The 25976-nt window shown below is 43.2% G+C and overlaps 1 pseudogene; it reads left to right on the top strand.

Moving 5' to 3' along the window:
* Window positions 1–447: 447 nt before the first annotated feature.
* LOC136571058 (SWI/SNF-related matrix-associated actin-dependent regulator of chromatin subfamily A member 5-like) lies at window positions 448–15379 on the top strand (annotated as a pseudogene).
* Window positions 15380–25976: the final 10597 nt, after the last annotated feature.

Here is a 25976-nt window from a genome sequence, read left to right as displayed (position 1 = left end):
GTGATACATTTTTCTAGTTAGAAACTAGTTCAGATTTCCCTGATTTGTGTTAAAATACCCAAAGAAGAGGTGCAAGTCTAGGATGTCCTTCCAGGAAATTTTAAATCTATGTGCAAGAAAGAGGAAAATACTGTCTATTTTTTTATTTTTCTAAGGTGATGTGTTAATATTAACTGTTTTCCTGTTTCTGCTGCTGTGCTTCCCCCTTCTGTGCAAATGTGTGCAGAGTTGCTGCTGTTACATAAAGAATGCAAAGCAGTAGTTTATTTTCTTCTTGCAAATTAAATATTCTGTACATTTTTTCTGGTGTTTTTTCCCCTTTCCTGAACATCCTTGTTGCTGTTATTGTAGGCAACATAACCCTGGTTGAAAAGAAATCATCTGTACAGAAACAAGAAGACTGGATTTGGGCAGAAATTGCTGCAAAGAATAAATGCTAGACTGATGTTTTCAAAAGAATAAATGCTATTTTCAACATTTTTGGCATTTTTGGTAAGTGCACAAGTAATATTCTGCTGTAACCTATTTCCAGAAATCTTTTGCTTTGTGTAAGTCACTCCTTTGAATGTCTGTGGCTGGGCAGATCACAATATTGTCAAAAGGTGTTCAAATATGATTATTATTTCAAATGTAATGGATATTTTCTGAGCAAGTGGATTCTTGAAAATCAGAGATATTAAAGATATATGAAGCCTGAACCCAGTAACCTGCATCCAGATTTTGATGTTTAGTCAGAAACATGTCATAAGTCAAGAGACATTGTAATTACCAATGGATATTCTTTACCAAGGTGCGATTATTAGTTTAATTTTTAATTTTTTCAACTTTCCTCATTCTTACTTAAAGGAGTTTAAGTCTTTTCATTTTCTTTTTGTAACTAACATTTAATATTCCACATCTGGTTGCCAAAATGGAAAATGTGTATTATTTGCTTACAGTAGAGGTGGGAATTATTCCTTGCCATAGCACTGGTATGAAGTTTGTTTTAAAACATGAAAGATCCATTTTAGATCCCTGAAAAGAGGTATTAAAATTTCTTGTTAGATATTGCTGATTGTGATTGAAAACCACTCCATTAAATTACAGTAGAGGGAGATGAAGGACATCTTGCAGCAATGAAAATGGTTGCAAATTTAATTAAAATATTAAATTATTGTTGGAATAAAGGTCATAATCATAAAACCTAATTGAAGGAAGTACATTAGCATGTACCCTAAGGTATCCTTTCCATTTCCAAATATCTATTACATATTTGACATTTGAAGAGGAAAGAGGTTCCATTTTATCTGGATGGATGAACGGCGATGGGGAGAAGTGTTATACATAATACAGTATAAGAGCCCCATTTTTCAAAACATCATTTGCTCCTTGCATAGGTGCAACACTCTGATTTTATGTCTCTGACTGAGGAAATTCCCCTTATTTATTGAGCATCATGGACCTGCATAGGGCAGAGGACATCATATCATGTACTTAGACTTCTCCCTGTGGAAAAAGTGGAACTTAACTCCCTTTAAATTTGACAAAGCCTCAGTAACCAGCTGTCACCTTGTTACCTAGGCTGCCTTTGTGAGAGATGTGTTGCTGCCTGGAGAATGGGATGTCTGTGTAACATCATATGAAATGCTTATCAAAGAGAAGTCAGTATTCAAAAAGTTCAACTGGAGATACCTTGTTATAGATGAGGCCCACAGGATTAAAAATGAAAAATCAAAGGTAATTTATTTTACACTAAGCAAGAGATCTGTGTGGGTTATTTAGGTGGTGGTGTAGGGACTAGTAATGTTTATATATATGTGTGTGATATTTGGTCATGTCTCACTGTCCTTCAGTTATCAGAAATTGTAAGGGAATTCAAGACTACCAACCGACTGCTATTAACTGGAACTCCACTTCAGAACAATTTACATGAACTCTGGGCACTTCTCAACTTCCTTTTGCCAGATGTCTTTAACTCAGCTGAAGTAAGTCTTTTGTTTCTGAATCAAATTAATTTTGCTGGTTTTCCCAATTTGAAAGTAGACCTGGATATGTATAGTTAGTGGTGTCAGTTACTGATAAGTGATAGATTGAGTTGGAAATGTTTGTTATAAAGCTTTTCATAAAATAGGCCAAATAAGGTAATTTGTTCTTTTACTTCCTGACCATATGAGAGTTGTATTTGTTCACCATTGTGATGCTATTGTACCTTGAAAGGAAGCCTCTTATAAACCAATGATTTTGTTGATACAGGCTTTTGATTCGTGGTTTGATACCAACAACTGTCTAGGGGATCAAAAACTGGTGGAGCGCCTTCATATGGTGAGTCCTTTTGCCTTTAATACAAGGGTTACATTTACCTAAGTTAAATCCCAAACAGTTCTTCTCATGCTTCCTATGATAGACTATTAGGATGAGAGAGATTATTCCACAACTTTTCAGTCAAGCAAAATTAAGTCCAAGGACACAGAACCATGTCAAAGATCATTTTGACCTAATCTTTGAGTCTTTCAAATAAAGCACATGTATATCCTATGTATAGCAAATAATTTCTCCATATAGGTTGCGCTTTTTTTTTTCAGATTGTCTAACACTAGATCATGTATCTGTGATAGAGAATATCTGCTCTTTGATTCATCTATTGACCTGATCAGTGTTTCAGTTTCCAAAATGCATTTAATGATGAACCTCTTTCAGGTGCTACGACCATTCCTTCTCCGTCGTATCAAGGCTGATGTGGAGAAAAGCTTGCCTCCAAAGAAGGAAGTTAAAATTTATGTGGGCCTCAGCAAAATGCAGCGAGAATGGTAATTAATGCATGTGCTTGACTGGGCTGTGGTTCAGGCTCAGAAGGAATGTGCTGTCTGTGACTTGGAGGTTGTGTAGAACTCAATTTATTCTCTCTGGTATACTCCCAGTTTATACCTGTTTCTTTCTGACACTGCTATGACAGAACCATGCATGTCAGGGAGATTTACCTGATTAAATGAAGGGTAGGGTGAGCTTTAGACAGTATTTGTAGCCTAAAGACTTAGGAAAGCTTGCTTAACTTCTTGCTCAAAGGAGAGGAGGTTCAGGAGGAACCTTTTTGCTCTGCACAACTCCTGGATGGGAGGGTGCAGCCGAGGGGGTCATCAGCCTCTTCTCCCAGGCAACAGAACAAGAAGAAATGGCCTCAAACTACACCAAGGGAGGTTCAGGTCAAACATCAGGAGGAATCTCTTAATGGAAAGGGTTGTCAAGCATTGGAATAGGCTGCTCAGACAGGTGGTGGATTCACCATCTCTGGAGGTATTTAGGAAACAGCTGGACGTGGCACCCAGTGGATGGTGGTGTTTAGCCTAAGGTTGGAACTGATGATCTCAGAGTTCTCTTCCAACCCAATCAATTCTGTGAGTCTGTGCTACATTGCTGACTTGCCCAGAGGCAGAAGAATGACACCCAAACCATGTCCCATGGCTGCCATGATGCTGAGGGCAGGTTCTGTCTCCCACAGGCTTTTCCTGGCTTACATGTATTCAAACCTTTCCTCCTCCTCCCCCTGCACCAGCGAAAGATGCAGCTTGTAAATCATCCCCCAGCTTCTTTTTAGACTTCATTTGAGAGTGAACAGAAGGGTTTTGTTCTTTCCCTGCTGTAGGTATACCCGAATCCTGATGAAGGATATAGATATCCTGAACTCAGCTGGGAAGCTGGACAAGATGAGACTGCTGAACATCCTGATGCAGCTGCGGAAATGCTGCAATCGCCCGTACCTCTTTGATGGAGCAGAGCCTGGCCCACCTTACACAACAGACATGCATTTGGTCACTAACAGTGGCAAAATGGTAGTTCTAGACAAATTGCTACCTAAGTTGAAAGAACAAGGTATGCATCTCCTTTCTGGGGTTTTGAGAGTTTTTTGGTTCAGTAACGTTTTTGTGTATTCTGAGCAAAACCCAGCAGACTTTAGCCAGGATTACTGTTGGTTTCTAGTATGATACCAGCTTGGATCAATAGTCCATTATGGCTTTTTGTGCTGAAGTGTTTTGATTTCTTTTTTTTTCCCATTTTTTCATCCCAGCTAAGTTCACACCATAAAAACATCATTTGATTGGGGCTTTAGATTTTCTTTCATAGTTTTCTTAGCTATCTGAAATATAATTATGTAGTATTTTAGCTACACCTTTGATTTGCCATGAAGGACCATTTCAGATTCAGAGTCCTCATACATAGTTCAAGTCAAATCCTGTGTGAAACGTTGGTCTTTCTTGCTGGATGTGATTTTGAACGGTACCTGAGGTTTTTCTGTGTATTCTATAAACACTCAGACATGGGGGAACTCATGAGTTGTTTTAAAGTTATTTGAGCTTTGAAATGGGTTACTGTAAAGGTCACTTGCAACAGAGTTTTTGACACTGGAATAAATTTTTAGCTCACTATTTTTTGAGTATGCTTACAGTAGTAACTTTGCTGAAGAAGTTGGATGCAGGTTTGTGAGTGGGGACACTTTGCAGAAAAACAAAACCACGTCCAAACCTCAACCTTCTGTAGTATAGAAGTAAACTGTATTTTCTATCTAGGTATCATCCAGGCAGCTGTGACTGTATAACTCAAGACTAAAACCCAAGCAATTCAGTGGTTACTGTGCTTTTTTGATCTTGGTTTCTTCCTGATATCAGGTTTATTGATGAGGTGTTGTAATTAATACTGGACTGGTCTCAAATCAAATTAGCATCTTAAACAAGAGAGTTCAGTATTAACCCTTGAGTCCAAAGGACAAAAGGAAGTAGAAACTTTGTTATATCCTGTGTTTTACTTAAATTTCTCCAGTAGACTGGAAATGGTTGAGTGTATATGCATAAAGTACTGAACCTTTTTTTTTAAATTTAAGTTGTTCTTGGCAGGTAAGTAAACTGACAAGTACTTAAGAAGAATTCACTTTATTTCTAGAGATCTTAAATCCAAAACAATCAAATACTTCAAAATTTTATTATTTATACTTGATGATGTTTTTATGTTTGTGTTACCATCTTACTCTGCCATGTCTGGGAACTTTTTCTTGAGGAGTACAACACAAAATGAAAAGGAGAAGCCAGCCATTAATTAGACAGTGACATATCAGGGTAAGACAAAGGTGTCCTATGGCATGGATGTGCTGTGGCAGCAGCAGCTGCAGCCCTGCATTGTAGTTTGGGTCTGAAATTCAAACGACTTTTCTTCTTAGTACATGGAATTGCCCTCCTTCCTTTTCTGGTAGTGCAGACTTGGAGAGTTTGTTTAATCTTGTATTTTGGTGAAAGCATAAGAAACCTTTTTACCCAAACAGGCTCAAGGGTTCTAATCTTCAGTCAGATGACAAGAGTTCTAGATATTTTGGAAGATTACTGTATGTGGAGAAATTACGAATATTGCAGACTGGATGGACAAACTCCTCACAATGAGCGACAGGTATTTACAACTTCAGGGATTGTATTTATGTAAAAATACTACTTGTAAAACATTTTGTTTAACTGATACATTCTTTTCATTTATTTAGGCTTCCATTAATGCATTCAACGATCCTGACAGCTCAAAATTTGTGTTCATGTTGAGTACACGAGCAGGAGGTCTTGGAATCAATCTGGCTACTGCTGATGTTGTAATTCTCTATGATTCAGACTGGAATCCACAAGTAGATCTCCAGGCTATGGTAAGATTCCAGATGGAAATTATGGGGTTTTGTTTTTCTTTTTCTCACAGTACTTTGCTAGAAATGTGTACTTCCAAAATAAATTGGTATTTTCCCATTTTAGCACAGGAGCAGGATTTGTAAGACTAATTTTCAGTTCAAGTGCAGCTTCCACTGTGTGGAACCAGTAGTCCTCAGTCACATTTGGGTTATACAGTGTTTTATGTAGTGGGAAATGCTGGGTGTGTGCTACACCTCATAGTATTGTTTAATGCAAATAGCCTACTTGAGTAAGCAGAAATGAATTAAATCTAGGTTGTTAATCCCAAAACTATAAAGCTGTTGTGGGGAGTGGAGGTGAATGTGTTTTCACTGTTTTTCCTGCGATCTTGAAAATGAGATAAAGAAAAGTTGAATTAAAGTTTTCAAAAACTGCTTTTATGGTGATGGTAATGAAAGGATCTCATTTTAGCGACTATCCTTAGGGATTTTTTTAAGTACATGTGGATGCATCTCCATCCTGGATACATGTCAAGGACATTAGTGACCACCTAAGAAAGCAAAGCTGTCTAAAAACTGCCAGTGGATTTTTGGATTTTTGGTTGGGTTTTTTTTGTTGGTTTTTTTTTTTTGACAAATGAGGCCTTTCAGAGACAAGTCTTGGAAATGTCTTAAATTATTTCAGTTAACCTGTGGGTCTCAAGGACTCTAGCAAAAATCACTTCAAAAGAATGATGGAACTGGTGTCTAATAGCTCAAATGAGGCAGTACCAGCTACCACTACAGGTGTGTGTTGAGAATACTGATTCTCACAGTGGTTCATGTTTCACTAGTCAGGAGAGGCAGGGTATTGTATTTTTCTTGAACTATTCATGGCACTACTGAAGGATTTTGAGAAAGGCAGCTTTTGGTCAGCAGAGAGATGATTTCTTCATGCTTTGATTCTACAGAAGGTTGCTTAAGGTCAGAAGCATCCAAATCTTCTCCTCTGTGCGATTTAATGAAAAACCCCAAATCCTGCTGGTTTTTAGCTATGACACATAGAGACACACTCACTGTCAGTGTTATTGAAAAAAAAACCCCAAACCTGCAATGTAGATAAAAATGTAATATCTTGGGTAGCCATGGATGGCTGTAAACATTTAAGTAACCTGTGCTGTTGTGTTTTGTAAATTTGTGTGCTGTAAATAATGAAAATCTTAAACCTCATTATGTAGTCATGCTGGAAGGCAAGTGCTGAATTTTTTGTTACTGTTTTGGGCAGGATCGAGCGCACAGAATTGGGCAGACCAAGACTGTCCGTGTGTTCAGGTTTATTACAGACAATACCGTGGAGGAAAGGATAGTGGAGCGTGCAGAAATGAAACTGCGCCTGGATTCCATAGTCATCCAGCAAGGCAAGTATAGGAAGGCACTTCGGATCTAGGATGAAATTCCCTTCTTCTCCCATTGTAAATCATGGTGCAATCAGCCAGTAAGAACCAGTGGGAGTGTTGCTTTTGCCTCATCTGAGCTCTGAAGGGAGTTCATGTGCAAAGGCCTCATCCACTTGGAAATTTGTTTTACTGTAGGAGTAGGCATTTCCTCACTAACTTTTTGCTTACCTGCCTAGTGGGATATAGTCAGATTTGACTTTTTAAAGCACTCAGTTTCTTCTTTCACTTTAAATTTAAATGAATGCCTTTCCTTTTTCTAATAGACAGAGAAAAGTAAGGTAACCTTAGTTGACTTGCTTGGAATCAGTAATATGTAGTTTGTATGTGGAAATATAAGTGGGAGAAAATCCTGTATTGCTCCTTCCATAACATAAACTCTTTAGTGAGTTGCTATCCTCAAGCATTTTTATCTTTAGGAAGATTGGTGGATCAAAACCTGAATAAACTTGGAAAGGATGAAATGCTGTAAATGATCAGACATGGAGCAACACACGTGTTTGCTTCAAAGGATAGTGAGATTACAGATGAAGATATTGATCACATTTTGGAAAGAGGGGCAAAGAAGGTGAGAAGGTTTGAAAAGGGGAAGCTCACCTGTAGATTTAAATGTGATGGCAAGATAGTGAGTCTCTGGATGATAACTTGGTTCCAAGCTGGAGAGAAAAGGGGTTTTTGCTGTAGAGGGTTTTTGTGTTACTCAATCGTGTCTGTTTTTTCTATGTTGTCAATAAGATGTTTTATAGTCAAGTACCTTCTAGAATGGCTCCTCTTCTTTCTGGCAATGGGATGTTTTAAAATGAAGTACCTTTCAGAGTGGCTCCTTTCTGGAATGAGGTGTTTAATAATGACGTGCCTTCCAAAATGGCTCCCGTTCTATCTGGGAATGAGATGTTAAATAATGAAGTACCATCCAAATGGCTGCTATTCTTTTCTGTATCCCCTGTCCAAGACTGCGGAAATGAACGAAAAACTTTCAAAGATGGGTGAAAGCTCCCTTAGGAATTTTACTATGGATACTGAATCTAGCGTGTATAATTTTGAAGGGGAAGACTACAGAGAAAAACAGAAGGTAATGTTTTAAGTTTCTTTTGGAGGAATGCACTGAATTGCATGTTTTAGTCATACTTATTTAAGAGGTATTGGGTAAAATACAGTGTCATCTATGAAAATAGTTTAAATAACACTTATAACACTTATAATGAAGTAGATGTAGATCTAATTTTACATAAAACTTGTAGCTGGTCTCATGATCTTGCAAGACTTAATTTTTGGTTTTGGGGGTGATGGGTTTTGTTTTTATAGTTGGCATTTACAGAGTGGATTGAACCACCTAAAAGAGAAAGAAAAGCCAATTATGCTGTGGATGCTTACTTCAGAGAGGCTCTTCGAGTCAGTGAACCAAAAGCACCCAAGGTGAGTTGACTAATCAAAAGAAGTAAATTTTTTCAATATGTATGGTAAATGGCTAAAGCTCTAAGCAACAAATAGGTCTTGAGTCATAAAAACTGCTCTGTTCACTTTTATAAAGTGGAGGGACTATCTAAATTTAGAAAAAATTTCCAAAAGACTTGAGACAAACTTCTGTGAGAAAAAATAAGAACAGTATGAAACTTGTAAGACGTTAGGGAGGCTAAGATCAAGTTTTTTCTAGTTCTTATTTAAGCAGCTGTAAATTTTCCTGTGCAAGATTAATGCTTTAAACACGTGTGACTTTTTCACCAGCCACCTCCTCCCAAAAGACCTCTCTTCCCCTTCTCTCACTGCTCTTTTACTTTTAGAATTCTTTGTGGTGGTTGGTGTGTCTTGCATGGTGTGACTTTTTTCCCCCCAAGTTAAGACAGTGCATTTTTGTAACAATAATGCTTTTTGTTTGCTCATAAACTTAAATTACTTCTTACAAGCAAGCAGATTCTGTATGTGAAAGGGAGCAAATGCAAACTTTGTGTTTCAGGCTCCACGGCCTCCAAAACAGCCAAATGTACAGGACTTCCAGTTCTTTCCTCCTCGCCTGTTGAACTATTGGAAAAAGAGATTCTCTACTACAGGAAAACAATTGCAAGGTAACTGAAGAATTTCCTTGACCAGAGGGATGGAGCACCTCTCTTAAGAGCAAAGGCTGAGAGTTGGGATTGTTCAGTCTGGAGAAGCAAAGGCTCTGGAGCAACCTGATTGCAGCCTTTCAGTACCTAGAGGGGGCTTGCAGGGAAGCTGAAAAGGGACTTTTTACAAGGGAGCAGCTTTAAACTGACAGAGGGCAAGTTTAGGTTGGATATTGGAAGGAAATTCTTCACTGTGAGTGTGGTGAGGCACTGGCACAATTTGCCCAGAGAAGCTGTGGATGACCCACATTCCACTTGCTTGGAAGTGTTCAAGGCCACGTTGGATGAGCCTTTGAGCATCCTTGTCTAAGCAGAAGGTGGCCCTGCCCATAGCAGGGGCTTGGAAAAGAGGTGATCTTTAAGGTCCAGTTCCTTCTGTGTTATTCCCTAAATTCTTGCAATGGAGCAGTTTAATGCAACAGTAGGAGAATATGTACTTTTCCAGCCTTTCACAGTAATTTAAATGAAATAAAATCATGTTCAGCTGTAGAAGCTATTAGGTTATATTAACAGAAAGGTGACAATTAGTAATTATCTGTGAAAAATTAATTCAGTTTTACGAAGTGCAAAACCTTTCAGGTACCTCGTAATCCTGATCTCCCAAATGCAGCCCAAGCACAAAAGGAAGAGCAGCTTAAGATTGATGAGGCTGAACCTCTTAATGATGAAGAACTGGAAGAAAAAGAGAAACTTCTAACCCAGGTATTGTTGGGTCTTCAGTGAGACTGAAATCAGCCAAAGCTTGTTTTGTGTTTCACAGCATTATGGGAACATTTCTTGGTCACTGTGCCGTAGTTACCACATCTGCAAAGTTTGGTTCTGACTGAAAAGAGTTTCTAGCATTAGGTTTGTCATAGGCCTATGTCATAGGATATCTTTGAGGAATGTGCACCAAGGATTCTCCTGAATCCTAGTCTGGCATTCACTATAGACTGTGATGTCTTTCCATGAGACCTTGCAGAATGGCTGCAGAGCTGGGTGTGCTGCATTCCACATTATTTAATGCACATATTCTGCCTCACTTTCACACCCATATGGAAGTGAATCTTGGAGTCTGAACAGTCAATTTTCCTAAACCACATCTGGTAGTGGATAGTTCCCCTCACTGAAAGAGGGTGTGAGCTGAATAGGTATATAATTAGGAAGCCTGTATATTTAAATAATTTAAAACCAGGTGAATGCTTGATATGCCTTATTTGGATATTTTATTTACACATTGTATTTTGGCAGGGGATCGGAATTACAGGACAGGATTTCTTGCTTGCGTAGTAATGAGCTGGAACAGCTCACTGTGGAGACACCAGAATCACAGAGGTCAGGAATCAATACAGTCCAGTAAGCTGTGGCTAAATCACAACATGGCTGGCAGAACTTGCTACTTCCCACTACTTGTAAAAGCTACTGGTAATATGAAATGAACCTACTTTGGCTCATGACTTCAGCAGTGCTACTTGTGTCTCTGCTGAAAATCAGCATCACGAGATGGCTTTAGTCCTTCTGAGGGAGAGTGACCATGCAGTGGTCACTGCAATGATGCAATGGCTGAGGGTGTCTGTGAGGCACTTGGGGGGCCTTTTTGACAAAACAAAAGCCATTACACTACTTTCACTTGAGCAATTTTTTTTTCTTAGAAAGTAATCCCACAGAGAGACTATTAGGAGGAGGGATTAATTTTTTCAGCTGAAAACTTACCAGAAATTACTAGGTAAATAAAGAAGTAGTGCTAGTCATTTTGCAGTATTTAAATAGGGAGACTACAGTGACTGCAGCATAAAAAGAGTTCTACTAAATTAAACTGCAGAGAAAGAAAAGGTTTAACACTGTGGAATGATGGAAGTGTTACAGGCAATTTCAAGAAACCAGTTGAATCAAATTCGGAGATGGACAAATCCTGAACCTCTGTGCAATGTTTCCTCTTGATTGCTGTATAGGGCTTCACTAACTGGAATAAGAGAGATTTCAACCAGTTCATCAAAGCCAATGAGAAATGGGGCTGTGATGACATTGAAAATATAGCACGAGAAGTCGAAGGAAAAACCCCAGAGGAAGTCATTGAGTATTCAGGTAACTTAATTCTGTACTCAGCTCTGAGAGTATCTAACTCTGCTTGGCTCATTTGAACTGCCTGAGAACATGGTAACATCCTACAGCTGACAATTTCTTACACTGCTGTTTTAAGATTTTTGGGGTAGAATTATATTGATGTATTTTGGATCTGCTGCTCTGTTTTTTACCATCATTACCCCCTGCACAACTAAGGCTGTACTAAAATGCACACATAAACTCCTGCTGAGCCATTTCACTATATCCTGAATCTAACTGGGTAGCACTGTCTTCAGTTCTTGTTAATTTTTGCAAAGGGAAATGCTGAGAAACACTGCTTAGCTGAAGAGATTTCCCTTTTCCTTGTATTCATTAATGAGAAGTTAACCTTTACCTGCTCCTCGAGAGCAGAACACAGTAGATACATCACGATTGAACCTACAGCCACCACTGGTAACCTGAGTCTTAACCTCGCATTAGAAGAGATTTTTTTTCCACTGTAGTGCAGCTGCAAAGTCCTGGCACTACATTTCTAGAGGTATAGAGCAAGTTGAAAATGTGAAAAAATCTTGTACAAAAACCCCTTATTTAAACACCTAATGGTCTTTCAGGCACTTGCTTGTCTTTGGGCACTCAGTTGCCCTCTTGCTTCTCTTGATAAAACTGTATTCTGTTACATCCGTTTTCATTTGAAGAAGCTTTGTTTTCTTTGAGGAGACTGAAACACAAAAGTCCTACTGGCCTGTATTGTACCTCACTTAAACTGAAGATTCCTATATCTACCCTCTTCAAAACAGCATTTTTACTACTGCAGCACATGGTAGCTGGAAGGGAAGGTTTCTTACCAGCTCAAGGCGTGTCTGTTGTCACACAGCAGTAAGCTCTGGTAAAAGGAAGGAACAGCTAACATCCTTTTTTTAAGGTTAAACCTCTGACTTTTACAATGCATGATAAGATACTAAGAAGTTGTTCTTTTCTTAGCTGTGTTCTGGGAAAGATGCAATGAACTCCAAGACATAGAGAAGATCATGGCTCAGATTGAAAGAGGAGAAGCTAGAATTCAGAGACGAATCAGCATAAAAAAGGCTCTCGATACAAAGGTGGGTTTGCTCAGTTTCTTTTTTTTTTTCCTGGTGCCAGTGAGGGGAGATGCATGACCCCTGTCTGGCCAGTGCTGCTGATGTATGAAGACATCTTGGGCATGACAGTGGCCTCTTTGCTTAACACTCAGCAATTTCTTCCTATGGCTTTTCCATCCCACGGAAGTGCTGTGATGACACCCTTAGCTATGGTCTACCCTGGTGTTTGTAACAGTCTTCTGTATTACAGCACACAGTTCAGAGTGCTGTGTAACTCCACATAGTACAGGCTTTGGGAGGAGCACAGTTCCTTCTGGACACATGGAACTGAAATTAAGAGAGAGAGAGAGAAATGGAGAGAGGGGGATGGAGAGAGGGAGAAATGGGGGAGATAGAGGGATGGAGAGAAAAATGGAGAGGGATGGAGAGAGAGAAATGGAGGAAGAGAAGGGAGAGAGGTAGGTGGGTAGAGCAGTGGGGGAGAGAGAAACATAGGAAAACAGGTGGAGAGAATTGGAGTAAAGTAGAAACAGGTAGAGATGGCAGAAGACAGAGGGAGTTAGAAACATGAGATTAGAGAGCACTTAAAAAAGACTAATCCAACAGAGGAAGCTTTTGTTCTTTGTGTTTCACCAAGTAGTTGGTAGTGAAGAGATTTATAGTTAATTAAGACACTTTGTCGCAATTTTCTCCCCACTTCAGGTTTGCTGAGTTAGTTGTCTTCTAGGGAAGAAGTGTCAGAGTCAATAAACCAGAAGGCAGCCAAACCACGTGCCAGCTGTCATGTACCTTTTTACTCTTACTCTGACTTTACCGGTTCCTGAAGATTTTTGTCCAAAAGGATCGTTGCCACTTGAATCCTGACCAGTCTTGCCTGTTTTTAAGTGTAGTGAAAGCCTGCCATTAGTCAGAAGATGACAAAGCTGTCTATTGTCGAAACCAGAATTTGCCTGTTTAGATAGCTTTGATAAATGCACTGTTCTGAACCTAAAGTCATTTTCTTGTGAAGACTTAGCATGGGAGATGCTTAAAGTTATAGTTTTCTGTCTTCATGTGATTTAATGCTTTTATACAAAAGACTTCCATGCTAATTCTGACCTATTTCTTAGCTTTATGTGGTCTTACTTGTTTTGTTCAGATTGGGAGATATAAAGCCCCTTTCCACCAACTAAGAATATCCTATGGTACTAATAAAGGGAAGAATTACACCGAAGAGGAGGATCGCTTCCTAATCTGTATGCTTCACAAACTAGGATTTGAAAATGTCTATGATGAATTAAGACAATGTATCCGAAACTCGCCGCAATTCAGATTTGACTGGTTTCTCAAGTCCAGAACTGCAATGGTGTATATATATATATATATATATATCTACATATATATATATATATATAGCTCCTTTTTGTTCATGAATGCCTATCACAATATTAAATTAAGTTAATTAAATTGCTGCTGAAATACTGAGGTAGGTGCATGGGAACAAGGTTTTACCTCTTAATAACTTTCTGACAACTGTACGGGTGTCAAATGTAGCCGTGGCAAATGGGAGGAGAAGTTCAAAATTCTAAGGTATGCTTTTCCAATTTGAGTTAAATATAAATGTCTTTTACAAAGCAAACATCTGCAATCAAATCCATCCCTGTGAAGCCAGCCAGGAAGTAAGTAGCATGAAACATTTAATTGTTTCTTTGTTATTCTGACAAGATCCAGCAAACTACTTACCTACTCACCAGCATTTTTAATATTCTAAGAGGATTTTTACATTAAGTGGCTGCCTAAGGTACTGATTGAATATGTTGTGTAATGCAGGAGCTACAAAGGAGGTGTAATACTTTAATCACACTCATTGAAAGAGAAAACATGGAACTGGAAGAAAAGGAAAAGGCAGAAAAGAAGAAACGTGGACCAAAACCATCTTCAGTAAGATTTAAAAAGGCATTTCTGTGAAAAAGCTCACTTGAAAACAGCGTTTTTCCAAGTGTCTAGGACAAGTGATATCTAAAGTTATTTGAAACCAGCAACTTAGAGAGCAATGTTAAAAGCTGCCTAAAGTTCATGTCAGTGTTCATCTAGTCCAGTTGAGGATGTCAAATAGAAGAAAAAAGGTTCTTAAGTGTAGCTCACATGCTTTGGAGCAGATAAACTTGTTAGGTTTTGGATCACTGGGTTGGTACACTGTATAGATTTACCCTGGTAAGTACATCAGGGATGTATTTGGCATTTTGATTTATAGAATCTGCTAAATCATCCACAGATCTATTTACAAATGGGCCTGTAGAGCTAGATTTGGGAAAATAGCACAAATGCTTGACAGCGCTCTTTGCTGACTAAATTCAAAGTATTCCTAATATGCAAATAGGCCTATTTTGTAAATAAAATATCACCTTTATGTATTTTCCTACCTCCATTTGTTCAGGTTGTTGCCTAGAGCTGTTGAAGCAAAAACTTAGAAGCACAACTTAGTTGACAGATGTGCAGAAATCAGTAAGGTTAATAGTGATGGAATATTAAGTTTCTTAGACGTGTTCACAGAATATTTAAATGGGTATTTAGAAATACCTTTTCATAATAGGAAGCTTTATACCATCCTTACTTGTTTTTTATACACTTTCTTCCAGATTTGGAGCATGAAAAACAACAGAAAAGATGTGCATATTTGCTAAATGCCACATTTGCAATTGATCATATTTTAAAGCTGCCAGGGTGTTGATCTTCTCCATCTGCTTTGTTTTGAAACACATTGCTTGCTCACAGCCTTTCTGTATGACAACAACTTAGTATAAAATCTTACCTTGCAGGCACAGAAGCGCAAAATGGATGGCACTCCTGATGGGCGTGGGAGAAAAAAGAAGCTAAAGTTGTGAATGCAGAATTTTTTTAATCTCTAAATTTAAGAAGTAGTTCTTTAATTTACGGGTCTTCATAAGATGTACTGTATAATGCTTAACTGTTTTGAAGAACATTGGGTTCATCTGTTTATTGAACTAGAACATAGTACTTAATTGTAGTTTCACTTTTTTAAATGCAACAGCTGTGCTGAATTTTTTTTACCATTAACACTTGAAGTAATAAATTGTCTTCATTTATTAATAAGGCTTCTTGTGGCCTTTTTTTCACTACTGTTTCCACTTCAATGCATAGTTATTTAGTCATCCCCCAGTTTGTTTCATCTTGGGTTGCTGTGAACATGATGATAAACAGAACTGTTTAGTGGTGTTTTCTTGGTACCAGCCGCCACTCAAACTCTATTTCTGGAAATTTTGTGGCTCTGACTTTACCTTTACTGAACTTATGGTACCAATATATTCAGTTCCTTGAAATTTGTGGAAAGGCTGGTTATTTACTTTTAGAATAATGATTGGAACAAAACTGTTAACACTTTTTGCTTAACATCTGAGCCAGAAGAAAGGTAGGTGAGTCAGGCTGAGGTCTGCACTTCATTAGAATGGCCTAAGCATGGCAGAATTGGGTCTGTTGGCAAACAACCACCAGGACAGAACAAGGAAAATGTGGGAAACAACCCCTTCTCTCACACACTCAGCTGTGGTAAGTGCAGTGACGGTTGTGACTGGAGTGAAAGGAACTGGTGCTGACTCCAGCTGTGCACAGTTGTAGTTTGCAACTCTCATTCTGCCCTGAGCCAGTCAAACAGTGCCATGCATGAGTGATCCCTACATTGTCCCTTCCTGATGCTGTATCTGGCATCTGCTGACTGAGATGCCATCATCTAACGTAGCATAATTTTGGAATCTACTAAGAAAACAAACAAACCAAAATGGAGCGAATGCTCATAAGCTCTGCTCAGTTTTGGCCTGGTAAGAACCCAAATCTAAAAGGCAGCAGCTTTGTGTAAACAGAAATTATGAAAAGTCTGTTTTGCTGAGGAGTCCCAGATGCAGCACAGTTCTTACTGGCACGAGACATGAGTTTCTGTTTGTCTGTGACTGGTTTGCAAACCTGCTGCAAACAGGATGAGTAATCACACTTGCTCTTCAAATAGTCCAACAACATGATAACGTGTAGCAGTGTTAACAGCCAGGCCACAGCATCTCACACATTGAATTGTCCTGGCAGCCCTTGAAGAAATCAGTTTACCTGCTTGCACTTAGCATACCCTAAAGAAAAATGCTTTAATGCTGAAGCCTTCCTTTAAAAGCATCCATTTTCACCAAAAAAACGCCAACCAAATACTATCAAAAAAACTCCAAAAGAAACCATGAGCATTTGTTTTAAATTAGTCTAAATAAAAACTTTAGGAGCAAACAGAAGGGAAAGATTTATTATGTAGTTAAGCAGCACTTCATTTGTAATGATTGTCAAGTTCCACATGCAGGAAGTGAAAGGAACTAAACTTTACTCTCCCAAGTGGTGTTCTACAAGTTAGAGAAAATGTGTTTGCTTTCAATAAGTAAGGAAAACAATGAAAATATTTGGCTTGTAGGTTATTTAAGTGTTTTCCGAGTGTCATCTGGAAAAAAAAACCTGCCTTTTCATAAGTATTTGCCTGTATTTTGATGTTATTGTCAAGCAAACAAACAGACATCCATCCCTATTCCTGGTGGTCTGACTGTACTTAGGCACTGCCCAGGGCAGAGGAACACCTCCGTGTTGCAGCTGAAGGAGTCACAGAGATTCTGAACTGGATCCACCCACAGATCTCAGATCCTGGTAAAGCAGATTAACACCCTTCACCTTATGCCAGTCAATCTAAAATTACTAAATCAAGTTGTTACCAAGCTGTTATCAAAAACTCTCAGGAGAGGAATTGCCTAACTTTAGGTGTATTTATTTTTGTATGTGAAAACAGTGTGTTCCATGACTATCACTACTGGTTTATCATGGGTTTTAGGCTCAGTTTTAGTCTCATTTTCTGTTACAATTCATCCTAAATTATTGCCCTTATAGTGCAGTTCTTTTTAAGCAAAGTTCTCTCTTCTCTTCACTAGAGGGCACCCCACAACCATACATATGCAACTACCAATCTGCTAACATTACAGCAAGTAAAATAAAGTTCTTGACAGGACAACTGAGTTTTAGACTGATAAATGAGGGACTAATTAAAACCAAATTATTTCTGGTCCAATACTGCCATTACCAGAAGTTTCCCTGATTACAGTTCCCATCAGTGAGTGAGTTCAGTGGCTGTGAGCACCTGCCCTGGGCCAGAATCAAACCGAGATCAAGAACTATTTTCATTTTTAGGTGAGTTATTCTGCATCCAGTCTGCAACTGAGAATAATCCAAGTCAAGGAGCCTCGGTGTACAAGTGTTCTATCCAGCAAATTCAACTGCTGCAGTTGCAGCTGAACTTGGTGGCCAAGTCTGTTCTGACAGTGTCTGGCCTGGAATGCTCAATCTCTTTTCCCCCCAGAAAGTTCCCTACTCTCTTGGTATTTCTCCTTTTATATGATCATGCTTTTGTTAAAACTTAGAGTAGCCATTCAGAAAAATCCCTTTTCCTTTTCCCTCTCTTTGGGCAGGATGTCCTCCTGAGGATGATGGGTCACCACTTGAAGACTGATCTCAGGAAGGACAAATCAATTCTGCAGTGAGTCCTGGTGCTCCTTTTAACAATCAGCATTCCTGGTTCCCAGGGCTCTTCCTTTTCAGTAAGGCCTAAACACCTCAAGTTGTTCCTGCATATTCCCTGGAGTATTTCACTGTCTCAAGACAGACGAAGGGATCTTCAAAACTTTCTGAATTGGTTCAGCATGAGGTAACAATGCACATTTTATCCCCAAAACACCACTCTAAAGGCAGTGTCTGATTGCCCATTTCTGAGGGACTCCAGGGCCACAGGGTGGGGTCACTGCCCATGTGTTGTACAGGGGCTGAGCCTGAACCATCTGATGATCCTGGGCCCAGAAAATCTCTTACTCTGCATAATCCCCGTGACCTTTTCCTGTGCCACTCACAGGGGCTGAATAATTTCAGACTCATCGGAGATGGAAATGTTTTGATAGCAAGCGCTCTCACAGGGTCCAGCCACGGTCAGACAGGAAAAGTCTCCTCCTCCCACCTTACTTTTCTTTGCTCAGATATAAACCTGTCCCTCTCTCCCCATCTCTGGGAGTCAGCACCCACATTCCTTCGTGCACAGTGAAGGAAAAAGGAAAGAAAGGTCTGGTTCCCAGTCCCTCCACAGGCAGAGTTTGAGTTGTTTACATGAGGAATTCAGGGAGCAGAGATCTTCACTTCCATCAGATCTGTCCTGTCAAGAACAAGCTGACACCCTGGGCACCAAAACAGATCACAGGAGCTACAGCAAAAAGCAGAGCTCTGCCAAAGCTGCAGGCAGGAGTCTGGCAGGGAGAGTGATGGAGCAGGAGAGTGGTGCTCTAGCAGACACAGGGGGAAGGAAGGAAGGAAGGAAGGAAGGAAGGAAGGAAGGAAGGAAGGAAGGAAGGAAGGAAGGAAGGAAGGAAGGAAGGAAGGAAGGAAGGAAGGAAGGAAGGAAGGAAGGAAGGAAGGAAGGAAGGAAGGAAGGAAGGAAGGAAGGAAGGAAGGAAGGAAGGAAGGAAGGAAGGAAGGAAGGAAGGAAGGAAGGAAGGAAGGAAGGAAGGAAGGAAGGAAGGAAGGAAGGAAGGAATGGAAGGAAGGAAGGAAGGAAGGAAGGAACTGGAAGGAAGGAAGGAAGGAATGGAAGGAAGGAACTGGAAGGAAGGAACTGGAAGAGACTTCAAGGGACACAACGCTGTTTAATGGGGCAGAAGCTGAGAGACAAGTGAGCTGCAGTGCAGGGTGATTTGCATTCTTCCAAGGTGATTTGTAAAAGGGGAGAAGTTGTAGATAAAATGTTTTGATTTGCCTTTATCTCACTCTGCCTGTGCACTTGTGTCATTCATTTCATGTAGTAACCTCTACTAAACAGTCAGAGGCTGCAGCATAATTTTGTTGACCCTAAATTAAGGCAAAAAGCTGCAGTTCTGGAATTTGGAGCTCATAGTACCTAATTGGCTGAAGGGCAAAATAAAGAAGCAAAGATCAATCACAGCTTTTCGTGTCACGTGAAAAGTCAAGGCTCATGCATCAGGGAACTTGAAAACAATCAGATTCATCTAAGTTCAACCTATGTCTCAATCCTAAAATTGCATTAAAATTAAACTCCCTGTTTCTAATTCTCATTCAGTGGAGCTTAGATGAGCCTCAGATTTTTGGTGTTGCCACGATGGGAGTTACGGGAATTGATTGATTTCTTTGCAATGTGAAGTGCCAAAAATGGGAAACAGTGGCATGTTTGGGGGCTCTTTCTGCTTTCTTTCCTTTCTATTCCTGTCTATCCAACATGGCAGAAATGCAATCTAATTGAGTAGCAGGAAGGGTGACCTCCATGAAGTTATCAAGTGAGGGAAAAAAAAGTTAATCTTTCAGGCTTTGAAGGAGCTGATACCAGGAGAAAAACTGTGCCTGCAATACAAAGCCAGAAGTTATCAACTATCCCGAGAGATGTTTTCACAAATCAACAAAGAGCAAAGGCCAGGAAAAAGAAAAGAGCATTGCTCTGCTCTGTGTCCCTAAGATGGGAAACTGAAAAGCTGTGAGCATAGAGCAGGTAGGAGCTGCCTGTCAGAGGAATGTCAGCTTCCAGCTGAACAGGAATAACTCAGACGTCTCGGGATGAGTCTCTGCTGCCTTGCACACTGTGCAGTGTTTCAGTCAAAGCCCAGAAGGAGCAGAGTTTCCAGGCAGCCACAGAACACCACGTCAGGCCGTGCAGGAAGAGGATTGCAGCAGAAATGGGGCTCCTCCAGATCTACCTAAGACCCAGAAGTGACACTAGATGAGGCTCAGCTGGAATAATTGTCTTAGTTCCTTCTTTTGTCCTCTCACCCCAAATATGTTTAGCTTGTATTTTGCTTCAGCATGCTTCTATAAATCTTCCAAGGATCCATCCGGGAAGCACTTCCAGGATGGAAATGCTCTGACCTTTAGATGTTGACAGGTGAGGTGCATATTCTCATGTTCTGTATTATTGACAGTAATGGCAGTGCTTCCTTTTTTTTCTGTGGGCAGTGTAAGTTTTACGTGTTTGTATGACTTCAGTATATAGTTACCCTCCTACAAAACAGAATTTATATGCCAATGCTTTTATTCCAGGGATGTAGATGCCGTTCCCCATATGGATAAGCACATGACACCATTTAAGCCAGTGTCTGCAATGGCACCCATCCAAGTCCTCTGCAGCACAAGGCCATGGATGTGCCCACAGAGGCAGGAGCCCAGGCACAGCCAGACTGCTCAGGCAGCTCCTGTCTCCTCTGCTCAGGGTGATTCCTTTTCCAGACCAGCTCTGTGCCAGACCTTGCTCCTGCAGATGTGCCCGCTGGCACCTGATGTGTGGCAGCTTTTAAGGGCGAGTCTCCACTGATGAGGGCTGCACAGCACTGCCACTCATCCCACTCAGCACTTGGACAAAATGTAGGACTGAACTCCAGAGGTAGGAACCAGTTCTTTGTTATTTCATTGTCTGAAACTTTTTCCTTGGAGCGTGTTTGGGGAAGGATGGGAGATAGACCTTTTAACCTTTCTGCTTTTGTCTCTTTCTGTGGTGCATCATATCCATCCCTTCCATAGCTGTGGGTCTGGACTTTCTGACAGGAATTCAAGAGAAATCTTTTTCAATCTTTTGAAAGAAGCAGCCCAAGTGTTTGGGGCAATTCGTCTCAAAACATTTCTGTAAAATTTCCTTTTGGTTCTTGATGCTGCTCAGGGCCATCAGACTGACACAAAACCCCCTCAGTCATGTCCCCAGCCCCGGTGGAACGGCTGAGCTCTCTGAACTCCAGCCTTGCACTGTCCCACCGTAATTACATTGCAATTGTAGATAGAATTGTGTCAGGTTCTGGGCCACTGGCTCTGAATCCTCCTGAATCCTCAGGGCTGACCATGGCATTTGTCTGTACTTTCCTGTCCCTGGGGCTGATCACTCCGTGCTTCCCAAGGGACCAAGCGCTCGCTCTGCACAGCTCCTTGGAGCTGAGGGTGCCTGCCGACACTGAGAGATGGGTGAGTGAGCGACCCTGTAATGTTCAGGTGGGTTCGGCTGATCTCGCGTTGGTTCGGCTTATCTAGTTCGGTCGGGCTTATCTAGTTCGGTCGGGCTTATCTAGTTCGGTTGGGCTGAACGCGGTTCCGTCGCGTTCCGTTCAGTTCACCTCAGCTAAGGTCGGATGGATTCGGCAAATCGCGGCCAGAGTCGGCCGTTCGGGTAGGCTCGGCTGTTATCGGCTCCACTCGGCTGTTGTCGGCTCCACTCGGCCACACTCGGCTGTTGTCGGCCACACTCGGCTGTTGTCGGCTCCACTCGGCCACACTCGGCTGTTGTCGGCCACACTCGGCCACACTCGGCTGTTGTCGGCTCCACTCGGCCACACTCGGCTCTTCGGCCCTGCCCGACTCTGCTCCGCGCTGCAATGGCGGCCGCTGGCAGGGCTCCGCTCCCCGGCCTGAGCCCCGGGAGGGGACAGAGCGCCGGGACAGCCGCCTCAGCCCGGGTCACCCTGTCCCTGCCCGCCCCCGCGTCCCCCGGAGCGCGCCCTGCAGCGCAGAACGTGGCCTTTGGGCCAGGAGCGGGGACAATGCCCTCGGCTCGGCAGCAGCGCCGGGAGGCAGCGGGCGGTGCCCTCAGGTGAGCGGCCGGAGGGGAGGGAGCTGGGCCGGGGGCACCGGGGCCGGGGGCACCCACAGGGGGCCGGGGCTGCTTTGGGCGCTGCTGCGTGGGACCCGCTGCGGGTGGCACGGCTCTGTCCCGGGCCTTGCGGCTCTCTGGGATCGTGTGCCGTGGAATAAAGCTGGGGCTCGTCCCAGCTGCGGGAACAGCGTTTTATTGGGTGAGAAACAGAGTTCACTCTCTAGAATTTTTACACGTTTGTTAAGGGATAAAAGGCAGCGCTGGGGTGCTTGGCGGTTTGCCAGGAGCACCCGGTTCCCTTAAACCGTGTTCTCTAGATTCTGTTCCATTGCAGTGGTGTGTGCATATTCATTAGAGTTTATACATATTCAAAGAGTCCTTTTCAGTTTAGATGTTCTTTTGCTTGGTTTGAACCTTCGTGCCATCTTGTGGATTACACCAATATACTTTATTTCTTCCTGTGGTGCCATCCTGTTTTATTTTCACTCCCTCGTTATTTGATAACGAGGGTCAGTAAATTTTTCCTTTTTTTTTCAGTGTTCTGGTTTCTGTTTCTGTTATCTTGTGTTTCAGATAAGATTGTCCCCAACTGTGGGAAATCACCTCATTATCTGACACCATTTTCTGAGTTCCTTACATGTAACAGCATTTGAACATTTCACAGTCTCTATGATGCTGCAGTCTAAACTAGTGTCTGTTACAGTGCTGTTTATGAAAGCTGTGCAGTGCATACACGAACTGACAGATTATCCTTGATCCAGAGCAGTAGTTACAGACTGTCCCCTCTCAGGAGTTTTGTGGTCAATAACACCGTGCCAGAGCTCAGACATGAATGGCAAGGGCAAGAACTGCATTTGTTATGTTTCATTCTGGGCTGGGCTGAGCTCTGTTTGCCGGGAAGCAGCGGGATGGCTGTCCCTGTGCCCACCCCCCTGGGTCCCAGAGAGAAGCTGCTCCTGTGGCTGCAGCTGAGGGGCACTGGGAAACCTGAACAGTCCTGATGGAAACCGATGCCAAACCGGGTTTGGTTGGGTTTGGGACTTGCCATTTTCCCCTGATCCGTGGGTTTTGCCTTAGGAAGCAGGAACTGGGCACCAGGACATTTTGTTAGCCTAGAAGGGACGAGTTTGTTTGTATTTATTTCCTGAGGCACCTGGATCGATTTGGGTCTCAGTTGGCACCCGAGAGCCTCCTCTGTGTCCTGGGCGGGGTGGTGGCTACCAAAGGGGTAAAAGCTGGAGCAGGAGGGTGGGTGGAGAGGAGAGCAGTGGCTCTGTGGGGATTTGCATCTGGAAAGGGCCCTCAGTTTCCTGGCGGGAGTCCTGGAATCAGAGCTGAGAGTCGCTGAGCAGTGAGGATCGTGCAGCTGCAGTGCCGAGAGTGCAGAGGCTGCAGTGGGCGTTGTCTGCTCGCTCTCCTGATGTCCCATCTCTCATGCTGGGCTGGCACCCAGGCACCTGCAAGGCTGCACACCCTCAGGGCAGGGGTGGTTTGTAAATGTTTTAAATGCTGCAGCAGCTCCCTCAGGCTGGATGAGTGTGAGGATATCCAGCTCTGCCTTAGGGCTTGGAGCACGGCAAGGGTGCAGGGCTCACGGTCAGTCTTGTTTAAACACTTGTAATAGCAAAATATTTTAAAGCAGAGACTGTGAGGCAATAACAAAGGTGAGTCTGTGGCAAGGATAGGTCCGAGCTGTCTTTATTAAAGATCCACACTGCTGGATGTTGTGTCAGAGCCCTCTGGGGACAGAAGGTGTCCCCAAAGCTTCATGAAGCCCTTGTTTCCTGCTGGCAGGGCAGGGTGTGAGCCCAGCCTCGGGGGCTGTGTGGCTCCTCCTGCCTGGAGCAGGGACAGCCCGCGGGGCTGAGCCCCAGAGGTTCAGTTGCTGGAGCAGGTGGGGATCTCTTTGTGCCTGGGAATTGTCGCTGCTGCGTTCCTGGCCCAGCTGCAGGGTTCCCTCAGAGCCCGTGCCCTGCAGCAGCACTGGGAGCTCCTGGGCTGGGCAGGGAGCAGCTCTGGCCTGGGGCTCTCAGTCCCATCAGTGCCCATGGAAACCCAGCGTTTGTTCTGCTGCCATCAGCCTCTCTGCTGTGCCAGCCTCGGTGCCAGGGCACAGAGCTGTGGGAAGGCTCCATCCCATCTGTGCCAAGCGCTGCCAGCGCTTCCAGCAGTGCTGCTGGGGCACCAAGGGCTGCCTTTGGAGCCTGGCTGGCACAGAGGGTGATACACTCTGCCCTGCAGCACCCAGCTGCATCCCACAGCTGCACAGTTCAGCCAGCAGGGAGCAGAGTCAGCTCTGGGCCCAAACTAGCTTTTGTCCCCCAGAGAGCCACTGAGCTTCCTGAGGCAGCACACAGATGTGCCCTGGCCTTTGGGGCTCATGGTGAGGGCTGCCAGGGGATTGTGATAAGGCTGAGCTGGAGCTTTCTTAGAAAAGCCATCAGCTGTAAGGAGAATCTCTGGCAAACAGGTGGCTGGGGCACTGGCTGGGAGCAGGTCCTGGCCTTTTCTCTTCTTTTCTTTAACCTGTTCTTAAGAGGAGCCCAAAACTGCAAAATGGAAAGGAAGGGGGCTGTGGGGGTGAAAGTTGCTTGGCATTTTTTGAAGTGTTGCTGTGGATTTTGGTGTGTCAAGTGGCACTACCAAAACAGCATTGGAATAACCAAACTTCAGGACTCTGCGCTTAATTCCTTGAATGTGTTTGTGTGGGTGCAGGAAATGCCAAATCCCAAAGCAATTCCATGTCTGTAACTTCAAGTGCAACATCTTTAAAAGCAAGTGCTCAGTGTGGGCTTTCCATGTGGGTGCAAATGGCCCAAGGCCTTTCTTGTGTCCCAAAAGCAAAGAACCTTTCCCTGGGAGGTTTTGGAGGGGATTCTCTTTGGGATTTCTTGTGGTGCAGCATCCCAGGTGTCCCTTCCTTTGTGCAAAGTCCAATGGGAAAGGATGGAATGGCTGCCACGTGGGCTCTGGGATAAAAATGGTTCTGTTCAAATGAGGCAGAGAATGCAAGATGAAAAATGAGCATCCTTTCATTGTCTGAAATAGTCAGGAATAAAAGTGCTGGCAAAGGACACGTTTGTGTTTGAATTGGTGTCACCTCTCATGGGTAAAACCCCATAGTGAGCCAGCAGAGCAGAGCTATGAGAGCTGGGATCCTTGGACTTCCACAGTGGACTTAATTTTCTTTTCTCCTCTCTTTCAGGGCAGGAAAAATCATCCAACTCCTCCCATCTTTGCCCGAAGCTTTGGTGTGGGAGCAGCCAAAGGCAAGAGGCCTCAGGAGCAGGGCTCTGCGCTGGAGGGCTCTGGTCCTGCCCACGCTGTGGGGTGAGTCAGAGGGACACAGGGCTCCCCTTTTCCTCTCTGCTGGCATGAGCTGCCATGGCAATGCCATTGCTGCCAGCCCAGCCCCAGCTGTGCCTGCTGGAGAAGGGCAGAGGTGCAGAGGCAGTGCCAGAGTTCCCTGGGGATGCTGGAGCTGTGGTGCTGGCTATGCCCTGAGGGCAGCTTGGGCACTGTCTGTGCAGCCCAGGGCTGCTCTGGGCCCTCCTTCGGGAGCTCTCAGTGCATGCCCAGCTCTGCCAGGGCTGGCAGCCGCTGCAGGGCTGGGTGACAGCCTCTGCTGGGGCTGGGGGCAGGCACGGCCCTGGCACAGGGGCAGGGGCAGGGCTGGCAGCATTTGGGAGCCATGGGAGCAGAGTGAGGGGTGGTGCTGGGCACAGGGGTCAGCCTGTGCTGGTGTCAGCACAGCCCTGCAGGGCCCTGGCATCTGGGAGCAGCTCCAGCTCTCCTGGGGCCCAGGGATGGGCTCTGAGGGACTGGGTTTGCCTGTGCCTTTCCAGGGCAGCAGGAACAAGGGCAATGTGGTGCCAGAGCTGGGGCCCAGCAGGCTGTATTTCCCTCTGGGAAAGCAGAACAGACTCTGGGCTGAGCTGAGTTTCCTGCAAGGGCTCAGAATCCAGGGAAAAGGGAGTTCAGGAATTGCATCTGCTGCTGGGAACATTGCCTTAGGCTTGCTCAGTTTGTGTCTGTGAGCAGTGGGCTCTGGGCTGGAGA

This window comes from Molothrus aeneus, unplaced genomic scaffold (genome assembly GCF_037042795.1).
Source record: "Molothrus aeneus isolate 106 unplaced genomic scaffold, BPBGC_Maene_1.0 scaffold_58, whole genome shotgun sequence".
NCBI classification, from domain to species: Eukaryota; Metazoa; Chordata; class Aves; order Passeriformes; family Icteridae; genus Molothrus; species Molothrus aeneus.
The sequence above is the reverse complement of the archived record's forward strand: the minus strand, read 5'-3'. Positions and strand labels throughout refer to the sequence as shown.